Here is a 14,734-nt window from a genome sequence, read left to right as displayed (position 1 = left end):
TTTGATATTTTAATAAATCTTCTTAAAACTTTTACATAGTGGGAAGAGTGCAGCATCATTGGCAAAGAGAAGATTTGTGATTACTTTCAGATCTAAGTTTGCTTTTAGAGGTGCAAGGTTGGAAAGCAATTTTTTCCTACATCACTTATGTGTTTAGGGTCCATACCAGCAGTCATGGTACAGGTAATCAAGCTTTCCAGTTTGTAAGTGGGTCTCTTTTTCCGTTTTTGTTTGTCAGGTGACTTAATTTCAGTTTACTTTTCACTTAAAGCTATCTCTATTCACCAAATAAGGAAGGTTAACTGTAGCAGAGCAACACCTTATTTGCTGAAATCTTATGAAGTTGGTAATAGGATGCATCTACTGCCCCAACATCGGAATTTGGCTTAGTCCATTTTTTTGTAAATGGAAAATCACGTAAATAGACAGCACAAAAAAAATAATTTCCTACCATTTACTACAGTCATGCTATTTACATTTTTCTGAAAACAACCCCTTTGTATACTGTATGGGACCTTAGAATTTCAACCTTTGAGTTTTTGGCTAATAAATTTTTTACATGGAGCAATTGTCACACAAAAACACATTCTACGCGCTTTCAGACAATTTTAAGAAAGTTTCTTGGAGGAATTTCTTGACTTCTCCAAAAAAACTTAAAAATAACAAAAAATTATAAAAAAATACAGATAATCTAAAAATACCTCAATGAAACTTTCTTCAAATCATGGGTTGTTTTCATGTAAATATAAGGTAAAAGGTAAGAAGCCTTTTTTTGTGCTGTCTAATTATGTGATTTGCAACGCACAAAAAGTTAAACTTTGCTCTACTACCAAATTTTCATTTTTGAGGGACATTAGATGCACCCTAGTGGGTAAACATAAACTATAATACACCATTTAGTTTTTAGAGTAGTTTTATCAAAACAGAATCTCAACGTGGACAAAACCTCTTAGACAGCTTAGTTTTAAGGATCCCCAGTGAATCAGCAACTCAACATAGAAAAATTGATTTTTATTTTTAAACTTAGTACATAAAAAGCCAAGAGCCTAGCACATTTAATGTTTAAAACTATTTTTTAACTGTTTACACAACAGAAGTTATGCCAGTTTGCGAGGTAAGGTATGGATGTTGGTACTTAATTTATTGGTACTACTCATCATAATTAAATCAAACCTATTTTAATTACAATCTTATAATTACTAGATTCTATTAGAGAATACATTATATAAATTCGACATAACAATTTGAACAACGTATCTAATTTTTAAAATAATCACAAAACATTATTACAAAATATATATTTCAAAAATATAAGTAATCTTTAAAACTTTTTTAAATCACTTTGAAAAAACCAAGTTTTAGTGCAGCAAACTATAAAACACTTAAAGAACTGTAAAATATTTAAAAATATACCAAAAGACCTAATACTATTAACTAACGTTTAAATAAAAACTTTTAGTGAGCAATAACTATAAAAGGCTTAACAAACTATTAAACATTAAAACTAGGAACGGGTCAAAATTACACAAAGTTACTAAATTCCACAAAAGGACTAAAAGGGAAGATATTTTTGCAAGAAGACAAATTTGCACAAGACAATTTTACACCAAGGGTCATTTTAGCACAAGAGTAAATAAACGAAAAAAAAAGATAAATTAAAAGAAAAAAAAAAGGAATAAATGAACTGATCAAGGGTAACAATTAGGGGTAACAGTGATAGTAAAAATTAAAAAAAAAAACTAATAAAAATTATTAAAAAAAATAACTTCTGACCTAGGGTAAGGGTTAGGGGTAGCAGTGATAGTAAAAAAATATAAATATAAGAATTTAAAAAAAAGTTTTTGATTGAGGGGGGTAAGGGTTAGGGGTAACGTTGATAGAAACAAAAAAATAAAAATTAAACTAATAAATAAAAAAAAAATATTCAACCCGTGCAAAATTGTACACTTGTGTAAATTTGACAACTACCCTTAAAATCTAACTCAATTATTTAAAGCAATTAAACATACAGTTTAAATATTAACATTATATTTAAACAATACCTACAATAAACATACAATCAAATAAAGTACTAGATCAGAATTCTTTCAGTGAATCTTTCACACAGCTACACAAACACAACTAATAGCACAAATCTATATGTTTTTCATGTTTTTTGATGGAATTTCGTCAGTACTTTCATGCCTCGTTCTGATTGGCTCATTAAGTTATGGTCAAGTGGGCTTCCATATCAAAATTGGAAATCTTACTCTAGATATTTTATATTTAAAACAATGGAACAACAACAAAAATACAGTAGTTTCATTACAGTGACACTAGAAAGATTTTTACAAACTTTTGTGTCTTTAAAAACTGAAAATAAATACAAAATATTGAAAATAAAAAAATCTATAATTTGATGATAATTCACTAATTAGTAATTTATTTATTTTTAGTTAACTCATTTTATTATAAATTAATTGTTTATTTACTTGTATTTTTAATAAATATTGTATGTTTGATTGCTTGAAATAAGAATTATAAACTTAAACATCATTAAACATAATGCATTTGATAGTTTAATATTTTGTTACAAATTTTTCTACTTTTATTGTTTATTTTTTGTTGACCTTAAACATGATAATTTTTTTTTTCATATTTAACAACAAATTATATCTTGTTAGACACAAAGTTTTTAAAATGACACAAATGTTTTGTACAACCAAAAGAAAAGTTTTGTTATAAAATTAGTAATACTTTGTATTTTTAACTTTTTTGTTATATACCTTTTTCTAGCTCTACTAGCCAAAATACTTTAAAACTTTGATTTAAAGTTTGAAACATTTTTTGTTTAACTTGAAATACATTAAAAATTACATATTAGATAAGATATAATTACATAAGTTTCTTAGGTTGTATAAAGTTCAGCGCAATTCTGGTCCACTATGCCTTAGACTTATTGCTCAATTTTCTTTGCCATCAAAAATAATATTGAATATTGAATTAAATAATTAAAATAATATACAATTTTTTGTACCTTCACTCTGTTTAATAATAATAATAATATCATTAAATATTTCACTATGAACACATTTTTTCAGATTCTTTTAAGCTAAAGTTTTTTTAACTTTTAGCGTACATCATAACAAATAGTGTGAACATATATAGTACTACATATGTGATAAATAGATTTATTAATACTTGTGTAAACTTATAAATTTATTAATATTATTATTTATTTAACAATTATTATTGTTCAACTGTAAAAATCATAAGGAGGGTGCATTTCATTACTAAGTGGTTATAACAAAAAGGACCTCAAGTGATCTTGCTTTTTAAAAATAGTAGTTTAATTTCAATATAGATTAAAGTATAAGAGTATATAATAATAATCTCTGGGGTAGTTGTTGCACTCTACACCACCATTGCCACTACATGATAAACATGGCCTAAAAATAGCCCAGTGAGATTACAAAACCTTTAATTTTTCTCTAAGATAAACATTTTTTATTACAATAGGACTGATTTTTATCTTTAAACTAGCTTCAAATGTAAGTATTAAATTAGAAGGAAATATTAACTTTGCAAGCCACAGAATTAAATACTATTATTAATTTAAGGATTTAAAAACATGGTTTTAGAAACAACATTGCAATGAAAAAAACATTTAAGATGCACTAATGTGAACTAAAACCAAATTTAGAGCACATTTAACAATATATTTTATTAGAAAGGAAAATATGTTTTGTTTGAACATGATTATAAAATACAAAAATATTGGATGGACCAGAGACTTCTGTTGGCAAGCCACATCAGACCTGTGTGGTACGTTGCTCATCCTTAGTTTAAGACAAACTTGGTCAATCAAAATATATAATTCTGTTATCTATTCATCAGTTTATTCTAAATTCTCACCCAAATCAACTTCAATTATATTTGTTTTTGTTAATTTACTTATTCATTTTTATAATTTTATTTAATATCACTGTTACCCCTAACCCTTATTTTTGGTTGGGAATATTTCTTAACATATATTTTTTTTTTAATCCTATTTTCAATTTATTGGGTGGGAATTGATTTGGAAGGGAAATTTATGGTCCCCTCTTCATAACTTGAGTATTTTCTTATGATATCTAGACATTCAAATGATTAAAACTTTATCTTAAACAATAAGCTTGGATAAAAATTATGGGATTTATTATCAAAATCTATACAGTCTACTAACAACCTCATTTACTTAAAATTTTTAGTTAGTAGGATAAATGTAACAATATTGTGATTTGTTTACATAACATGTATGTAACAATAAACTTAAAACAAAAAGGGTATTACCCAAAACTTACGAATATTTGAAAGAAGCCACTATTTAAAACGGGTCGGCTGCAGTTGAAAGTTTTTGGAAATGTTTTTATTCATAATTTTGTGAAAATTTATGTAAAAGACGTAAATTAATAATACAGCAAAGTATTAAGAACATTTGTAACGAAAAATTCTTTACATTTACCTTTTCATTTACTTAAACAGTTACAAAAAATTAGAGTGCAAGAATTTTAAAGCTTTATGTGAAGTCACAGTTCGTGTTGAGAAGAGGGTAAAAAAAATTATTAGAAGTTAAAAATTTAGACTTAAGTAGATCAAATAGCATAGTTTTCTATTATAAATGTTTTTCACTTTTAGTTTGTTTTAGTGCTTGTACAGACACAACTCAAACATTTAAGAAAAAGACATAAGGTTACAACTTTTTAATAATTTAAACATCAGACTTTATTTTATAATTTTTTAATGAATAAAAGAACACTCAAATTTTTTTTCTTCCAATATTTTTCGTCGATTTCTCTTCAGGGAAACTACAATTGAAACAATAAAATAAAACACAACAAGTATATATACAAAGTATTTTTTTTTTCAAACTAATTAACTGATCAATTAAGTAAACATAAATGTAATCAACCAAAATGTAATCAACAAAGCTTTAAAAAACAGCACAAACTGGTCTTAACTAAATAAGGCTAGGGTGTAATCAAATATCTTTCTTTTGCATAAATTTGGTTTGTTTGAATGTATTGAAATGGCTTCAAGTCTAATTAATTCTAATGTATATGAACATTGTCGCATTACACTGAAATTAGATAATGCAAACTTTTTTTTTAACTTTACAATTTTTTGGTTCAGATTCAGAATACGTTTTTAATCTTTCAAACAATTATTTTGTGCACATTGATGTAGACGGATGCTTATTATTTTTAACTGTGCACACAATCTTTTCATACAAAATAACAATATGACATTAGGTAAAACATTTTTTTGCAAAATACATTTTTTATTTTTAACGTTAAACTTTCAGTACAAACAGGTTATCTTGTATGCAAATTGATGTACGTACACTGATGCTCATTTTAGGAAATATCTTTAACTAATACCAGGGTTGCCACACACTTAGGAAACTCAGGATATTACGAGTATCTAATAAAGCTTAGTATGACTCAAACCAGTTAAGTTTTGTTATAAAAACTCAGGAGAGTTATAAATTTTTAAATATCTCAGACCAGTTATTTTCTCAATTTTATTTCTAGAACCAATTTTTTTAATGACCTGATTTTATTAAAAAAGTTTTAAGAGTTAAAAAAAAAATTAATTTAGAACATTTTACTCAAATTTTACTTAGGACTTGGTTTTTTGTTAAAGAGAAGAAGCCTATAATAATTATTTTATATTTAGTGTAATGTAAATATGATTTTCTGTTACGACTGTTTCTTCATAAAATATTAAATTGTGTACAGACACATTAAAAACAGTATATGACATAAATTGATTATGTTTAGTAAAAATTTTTGGTGCACGACAATTTAATTTCGAAAAACTCAGCTCCGGCAATTCAAATTCTTAAAAAATGTTTTAAAGTACCACAACTCAAAATGTAGTGTAGCTGTTAAATTTGCACGAGCGTACATAATTGCGCGAGGGGACAAAATTACACGAGTGCAATGAATTGCATGAAGATACTTTCGCACGAAAACATTTTTGCACGTAGACATTTTTGCACGAGTTGAATTTTTTTTTATTTTTTTTTTTTTTAATTCTATTGTATTTTTTAATTTAGTTTTTTTTTTTTTACTATTAATGTTACCCTTAACCCTTACCCTCGGTCGGTAACTTACGGTCGGTAGCTTTTTTTTTTATTTTTAGTTTTTAATTTTTTTTGTTAATTACTTTTCTAATTTCTTTTTTCTATCACTGTTACTCCTAACCCTTAACCTAAGTAACTTTTTTTCTTTTTTTTCTTTTATAAATTTATCTTTTAATTCATATTTCTATTTTTCCTTTATACTCTTGTGCAAAAAAGTAACTCGTGCAAAAGTGTATTTGTGCAATTTTTTTTCCTCGTGTAACTTAGTGCCCCCGTGCAAATTTGTCTTCGTGTAAAAGTACATTCATGCAATTTAGTAACCTCGTGCAACTTTGTCTTTATCTTTGTGCAACTTTGACCCGTTCCCAAAAAAGTAATGTATGAACAAATAAAATTAGATTTTTTTTAAATTATGTAGGTCTATATAGAATTTAAATTCTCGAGTACTACTCACCTTAGATGATTTAAGGTTTCCTTCTTGGAACACTTTTTTTATAGAAATTTTATTACTTTCTTAGCTGGTCTTGCACAATTATTTGTATAGCTTTCTTTAAATTTTGAAACTATTACTAATTCAATTAGCTTTTACAAATCATTCAATTAAAAAGTAAATGAATGATTGTTTTATTTTAATCTGACATATATAACATTAACAATTTTGCAATGAACAAAATTTTGAACTCGTTAAATTTCAAGTTCTGATAACTGCACAAATACTAACAGTTTAGTCTGACGTTTTAATACAAGCTTATTGTTTAAAATAACTAAATAATAACAATAATATTTACAAATAAAATAATTAGTAGATGCCTTAAAAAAACCGTAGAAAATTAGTTTGATTAAATTGTATAATATTCTAATATCTTAAAGTGTAACCTCAAGTAGTTGAGTTCATCTTTAATCTAAATAAAAGTTTGATATCTCTAAAGCAAAACAAATAACTAAAATTATTTTTAGTATTGAAATAAGTAAAGAATTAAAAACTTAGCTTGACTAGTTTGACAAAAACCACATAATAGTAACAACAGCAATATTAACAATATAAATAAACGAATAATTACTTTCAAAGTGTATAAACAAAAAAAATGTATAATTTTTTAACTTAGGTGTTATATAAGTCTAAATGTAGTTAACCAAATAAACTCTGCGAAGTTACAACGAAAATTTTTCATTAATTTTTTGTTTTAAAACACATTTAAACTTTTATTGTTCTAACTTTTAAATCTAAATACTAGTCTAAATAAAACTTATTAATTTTTATAGCTAGGATTTATATAGTTATTTTCTTGAACTAAAACAGAATGCTCAATTTACTGGGATGTAAAGAGCTTATTTAAACAAAGTTATGCAAATTAAAATTTTATTTGCGACCGGTTTCGATGGCAAAAAATTGCTACCTTTTCGAGCAAAAATAAAATATTAAACTGTAAATAACAATGTTAGTTATATCTATGTTATTTAAAAACTTATTCATGCGTGAAAAATATAAACAAAAACTAAAATGTTGCACATTTAAAAACTTAAGCATGTCAGAGTATAATTAGGTAAAACAGGTACTAGTTTTTAAAAACGAATTGAATTAATGTTAGTATAAAGATTCAAAAAAAAAGCTGAATTAAAAGCTTTTTTTTTTTTTAATTTTAAAAATATTTATGCCATGAAATTTATCTGAATGGAATTAAGTATTGTCTAAAATTTGACCGTTTAACTTTAAAGCATCATTATAGTTCTTTTTTTATGTTGTTGAACAGGTTTTTGTTACTTAAATTATTAGAAAGTCTGGTCTCTACCATTTTTAGGATTTGTTTGAGTATGGTTGGTGGGTGGTTTGATTTTGAATTTATGTAACTTATTTTGTAGGATAACGGATACATTTATGAAATTAACTATACAGAAGAATGCAAAAATTAAAAAAAAAACCGAAAAAGAAAAGTTATACAGTTCAACCCCCAATTTTGAATTCTGTGAAAACAAACATAGATAAAAAGTTTCTAAAACTATGAACAAGCACTTTGAAGAAAATAGTAAGTTAATAAAATATTGAAACAAAAACAATATAAATTTAAACTACAGCTGCATGGCAAACATTGAAACAAGAATAGAAAACCACAACAAAAAAAAAAAACAACAATAAAGTAAACAAAGATAAAATCGTGCAACTGCAGAAAGAAAAAAAAACTTGCCCCCTGGAAGTAGGAGAATATAGGGCAGAAAATGCAATTTACTAGGCAACAACAGAAACAGATAATTCATCAAAAATATACATTGGACTAAGTGGTAATTAGTTAAAATATCAACACACAATACAACAATAAAAAGTAATCCAAATGACAAAAACTGTTTCCAGTATAAGCAAACAACTGAACTTTCAAAATTAACCCATAAATTAAAAAATGAAAACAAAAGCTACAAAATAAGCTGGAAAATAATACAAAGGGAAAAAAATCTAAACCAGGAATAATGACTTGCAGATTGTGCTTAAAAGAAGCTTTATTAATACTTGAATCTGGTACAAATTGCATCAACAAAAGAACGGAATTAATGAACTCATGTAGGCACAGAAACAAATTTTTATGTTAAACTGGAAAGCGGACAAAACTTAAACCAGATTATAATTTTAGTACAAAATAGGTTTTTTTTAACTTTTTCATTGAGTTTTTGTTGATATTTGGTTTAAATTTATATATTTTTTTTAGATATTTCTTAACTCAACTTAGATAAATTTTTAGATTTATTAGATAGTTCTTAAATCCGTTTAAACTTTGACTGTTACGTTAACTTAACACAAATCTTCAGCGACTTTGAGTTTTATTAATGTTTTGTTGACTCTTGGCTTAAAATCACAATTTTAGACAATACTTAATTCCATTCAGAAAAATTTTAAGGTATAAATATTTTTAAAAATTAAAAAAAAAAGCTTTTAATTCAGCTTTTTTTTTTGAATCGTTATATTAATATGAACTCAATTCGTTTTTAAAAACTAGTACCTGTTTTACCTAATTATACTCTGACATGCTTTAATTTTTGAGTATGCAACATTTTAGTTTTTGTTTATATTTCACGCATGAATAAGTTTTTAAATAACAAAGATATAACTATACAATAAGTTACACAAGACACACAATTTCAAAAGCACTAAATATATATAAGCAACTCTCTTCAGTAGAGTACAATGCTAACAAATAACAAGATTTTTAACACTTATATAGTAACCAAGTAATCAAGTAATCATAAAATAATCAAGAGATTAATAATCATAATTATGATTACTTGATTACTTGGTTACTTTATAAGTGTGTAAAATCTTGTTATATGTTAGCATTGTACTCTACTGAAGAGAATTGCTCGAAATATATTTACTGCTTTTGAAATTGTGTGTCTTGTGTAACTTACTGTATATTTACTGGTCACTTATGTTCCAACAAATATAACTAACTTGGTATCTGCAGTTTGATATTTTATTTTTGCTTGAAAAAGTCGCAATTTTTTGCCACCGAAACCGGTCGCGAATAAAGTATCTAATTTGCATAAGTCTATTTATAGTTAGGATTAAAAAGTTTATTTATTTTAATGGTGTGTTTTTATTTGATATATATGGTGTGTTTATAACTCTTATTGGGTTTTTATCGTAAAGATTTTATTTCGTCAAAGTTCATCGAAAATTAAAAAAAAACATATATCAAAAAATGTTAATCAAATATATGTTTAATATCAAGTTATTTGTAAAACTTCAATCTAAATTCAAACTACAATGTTTGATTAACTAGAGTATTTTTGGTTTATTTTTATTTAACATTAATTGAGGTTCTGTATTAGAATCACTTTGTCACAGCAAAATAAAAAAATTGAAATAAAAATGTTTTCTAACGCCAAAGAACAATGCATGAATAGTTTAGCTATATATTTGTTTTATTTACGAGAAGAGACGTTAAAGGTATCTTTAGTATGCGACATTTATCAAATAGGTAATCTGTGATTTCTTTTTTGAACAAGTTTTGTTGTAAACAAAGCTTTAAAATATTTTTTTGCTACTAAATTGTTTTTGTGAGACGCATATAACTTTTTACTTAGATATAAAATTTTCTTCTGAGTAGTCAAAATTGAAAAATATGTACAATAATTTTAAAATTTAGCTGTTTCTAAACCACTAATAGTGCTAAAGAACACATAATATAAGCCTTAGATTATGCTTAAAATTTGTTGAAAATACTTAATTCTAAAAATACAGTTTCTATTTTTTTAATAAATGTAATTAAAATATAACTTTACCTAGTTAAATAAAATTTATATTGTTTAAACCTAAAAGTAATTGCTGACATTTTTGTAGATATAAGTAGGCTTCCAAAAAAAATAATGTTAGACTATTAAACATTTTTTTTTGATAATAATTTGTTTAGAGTTTAATTAATATCTTAAACTTTCTTGTATATTCATAAAACCTGACTAAAATGTTTATTATTTTTTAGACACTATAAATTTCTTTAACTCTACAAATATGCTTATCACTAGAGCTTTCTAAATTTGTATTTGAGCGAAAAAGAAAATTAGTAATTACTAACTTGTAGGTAAATCTTAATTCACTATCAATTAATTTGTAGTCTGACTATGTTGACTTAGTAGCAAAAAATTAAACACTAGTTATATAAATAAACTATATAATGAAGCCAAAACTGTTTAGGTTATGTTTTGTGGGCTTTATTGATTTTTTTATTCAATATATGGATATCTTTAGTAAATATTATTTTTTAAATAAAAAATTAATGAAGAATTATAACTATAAGTTAAAACAGCACAACTAAAAAAATGGATGTAACTATATTGAAGTAGTGTCAACAAAGTAAACTTGTTTTAAGAATAAAAATTAGTATTTGATGTTTTTAAACTTAATTATCATTTGAAACTTTTTATTCTTATTTTATTTCTTTAGTTATTTTTATACTTTTATGTAGCAAATTTAATGTATGAAATTTTTTTACATACTTGCTTAATTTTGATTATTTAAAATAATATAACTCATCACTTTTTTTTTTTTTGTTTTTATGTAAATACGTTGTATTACTTTTGTCTCAATAAAATGTTTCGTTATATAAATTTAAGACTTATTTTAATAACTTTAACTAAAAGATGCTTAACGTTGCTAAAAGTATGTACTAGGGTATTATGCTTCATTTTTTCTAGCAAAGGTATTCTATTGAGAAACACATTTCGAATAATATTTTTAGGTTTTGAGTCTGTATATTTTCATTTCAAGTGTTTTTTTTTCATTACAATAATAATGCGTTCTTCTATACATAATCTTAAACAATAATTATTCTTAAACCAAATAATAAATATCATCACTCTAAAAAAAACTTCTTAAAAGTTTGTAAAGTAAATTCATCTCACGATTAAAGTACTCAAATGTAATACTATGTTGGTAACTGTTATAAAAGTCACATAAATAAAAAACTCAATCAGTAAGTAAGATTCTGATATTTTAAAAAAATTAAATGGAAATTTCGACAAGGTAGTACAAAATTGATATCTTGAAATGCGATTGTAATTTAATTCATTAGTTATACAAACATTAAAGAATTTGAAAATTTCGGTTGGTTAATTAAATTAAGACTTTTACCTCATTATATTTTGCAACAAATGCCTATATTTATAATTGTTACCATTTTAGTTGTATAGTTGTATTTTGATGTATATTTATCTTTATAAAAAGTTATATTTTTTCTTTAAGCTTAAAAAATATCAAGTTTTGAATAACAATACAAGTTTAATAATTAGAAAATCCGTAACATCGTTACAACCAAAGTTTAATAAAACCAATTCCTGAGCATTATCAGCTATAAATATTTAGAACACGTAAACAGGACTTCCTTTTTGTATGTTGCTATAAACATTTTGACTATAAACCATTTGGTTGAAATTATAAAAAAATAATTAATAGTAAGTTAAAGTATAGTTTAAGCCTAGAGAATATTATTGATGCTTATGTTCTATATGAAACATCTGACTATTTTCTACTTTATGGTAAAATTAAACATAGTTATATCAAAGCAAAAGAGCTTATTTTTCTTACTCAGCTCAGAAGAAATACCAGTTCATTGACAAAAACATGATGAAGCATTAAAGGTTTTGGAATTGCCCCCAGGACTGGTGGTGACATGATTTTTGAGGTTAAACTTTATTGAATGTTTCCTATTCGTTTACTTGGCTACATTTAGGCTAGAAGGGAGCTGATAAGCAAGGTTCATTACTTGACTTATATTAAGAAGTAAAATAATAGCATTATTTTATTACTCAATTCAAAATTTTTAATTTTATTAACAAAACAATGTTTTACTCGTTTAAACTATATCAAACAAGATCACCAGTTGAAAAAAATTTGTAAATTGTTTTACATAAACATGCAAGACACATTAGGCTAGGTTTGAAATAAAATTGGCATTTATATGTAAAAGGCAAAAAAAAATTATAGTTAAGAGCTTTTAATTTAGGAACATCATATTGTTACCAGGTTAGTTAAGAAATGTAAGCTAGTTAACAATTTATAACTTCAAAACTTAAAAAATTAAATAAATTTATTTACTAATAGCAGGCTTGTAAAATTTGTTAATAAGAAAAAAAAAACTTTTGCCACTAAAGCATTAGACTGAACAATTTTATTTATTATTTAATTAAAAAACTTCATCGACCGTATTGGCGTACTTGTAATTTAGCTTATAAAATCTAATGGTGCTATGAATTTCAAACTTTAAAGTAGGTTGGTTTTGTTGGTTTTAATATTTGCTTGTGCAAGTTAAAATAGTGATTTATTTGTAATGCGGTCTTAAGTTTTAAAATAATGTTATTTAAAGTGAACACATGAACATATTAACTCGTTCCTTTTATTTAAAGAAGTTCCCCCATCATCGGTCGCTTTTTTCTTTTTCTCAGAGGTACAGGTCATGCAGATTAAGTGCGGATTACTTATTTGACCGAAGTGATATAAAGTTTTCCAGTTAATTTTTTAATCAGTATAATTGTTTTTTAATGAGTCGGGTCGGTCTTTTTATAGCAGGGTCGGCAGGCAGTTGGTGATCGCGGGCCAAGTTTCAAGCTTTCAAAATCTTTGCGAGTCACAGTTTTTGTTTAAATCATCTTTTGACTTTAGTATTGATCAAACCAGAAATAGTTTTATTTATACTCACTTTATTACTATAAATTATTTTTAGTTACACATATAATGCCTATTTGATATATAAATATCTATTAGAGTAGAAATAACATTTTTTAGTATACTTAAGTCTTAATATAATATGTACTTTCTTAAACACTTAATGAGTTAAATTAAAAAAAAAATTATTTTACTTACAACCTAACTCTCAATAAAAACCGAGCTTGAAAAACATATATGGGATACTTTTATACATTTTTTTTATTATGAACCACCTTTTCATATTAAAAAAAATTTTTTTTTTTAATAGTTTTAATGTCTTAAATAGTTTGCACTCTTTAGAAAATTCATTTCATAGTTGATTAAATAACATTAATACTTATTTATACTGTAGATAAGCTTAATCTATTTTTTTAACATAATTAATGCTCCAATACTTTAATAAAATACCTAGATAGTAATTAATTAGTTTTTCACACGGTTGCCACTTTAAAAGCAAAAATTTCTGAATTATATTAAAAGTTTATTAAAAGTTAAAATAGCTAAAAACTTTCTTTTAATAAAGCTTAAATACGTAACTAAAATATCATTGTTATAAAAATGGACAACATGTAAATAGACAAATAAAATAAGTAAACTACACTACAGTCATAAAAACTATTCTAAGACTTCGGAGATTTATTCAAAGTGTTTGAAATACAAGTTTCTGATACACCTGAGTTTTATAAAAAGTTCTTAAACAGCTTTAACCTAGTCTGAGTTTTTTATTTTTTAAAACTAGCCTGTTTATTTGGCAAACCTGTTTAAAATAAAGTCCACAGAATAAAGAAATATTGAAGTTCATTAACAGTGAATTAATTGTAAAACTAAAAATACTAGTATAATTCAGCTTGAATAGACAATTAAGTTTTTAAACATTTTTAAAAAAATTATAAAAACTCATTAAGCTAATAATTAACTAGAAAAACATTTTTTTTATTAAGCATTAAAGCAATTCTTTACCTGCAATAAAAATATTGAATTTTAAAGAGCAAATGTGAATTATAAGACGAGCCATAAGAACTATAATACGTTAGTTTGGAGTTAATACGAGAAACAAAAAAAGAAAAAATTGCTCAAGTCAGTTTCAACAACGCACATGATTATTTTCAGTAACTACAGACTGATCATGAAAAAACTGTTAAGGCAAGTTATAAACTAGCAAAAGTAAAGAAGTCTGAATTATGTTAAAAAAATAAATAAGATAGCTAAAAACTTTCTTTTAGTCAAGCTTAAATACATAGAATAAATACAATCATTAAAATAAAAAAACACAATATGTAAATAGACAAAAAAAAAATAAAAAAAGATACCGTTTAGAGTTTAAAACTTATTTAGATAGTTTGTGTTGGCGTTAATAAAATATTTTTGTATATTTCTCAATACCAACAAGAAGTCGTGTTTAGGAAATGTCTGAAGATTATTAAGCCGCATAAAATAAATTA

Source organism: Thalia democratica, chromosome 6, assembly GCF_965202585.1.
Source record: "Thalia democratica chromosome 6, ktThaDemo2.hap1.1, whole genome shotgun sequence".
NCBI lineage: Eukaryota > Metazoa > Chordata > Thaliacea > Salpida > Salpidae > Thalia > Thalia democratica.
The sequence above is the reverse complement of the archived record's forward strand: the minus strand, read 5'-3'. Positions refer to the sequence as shown.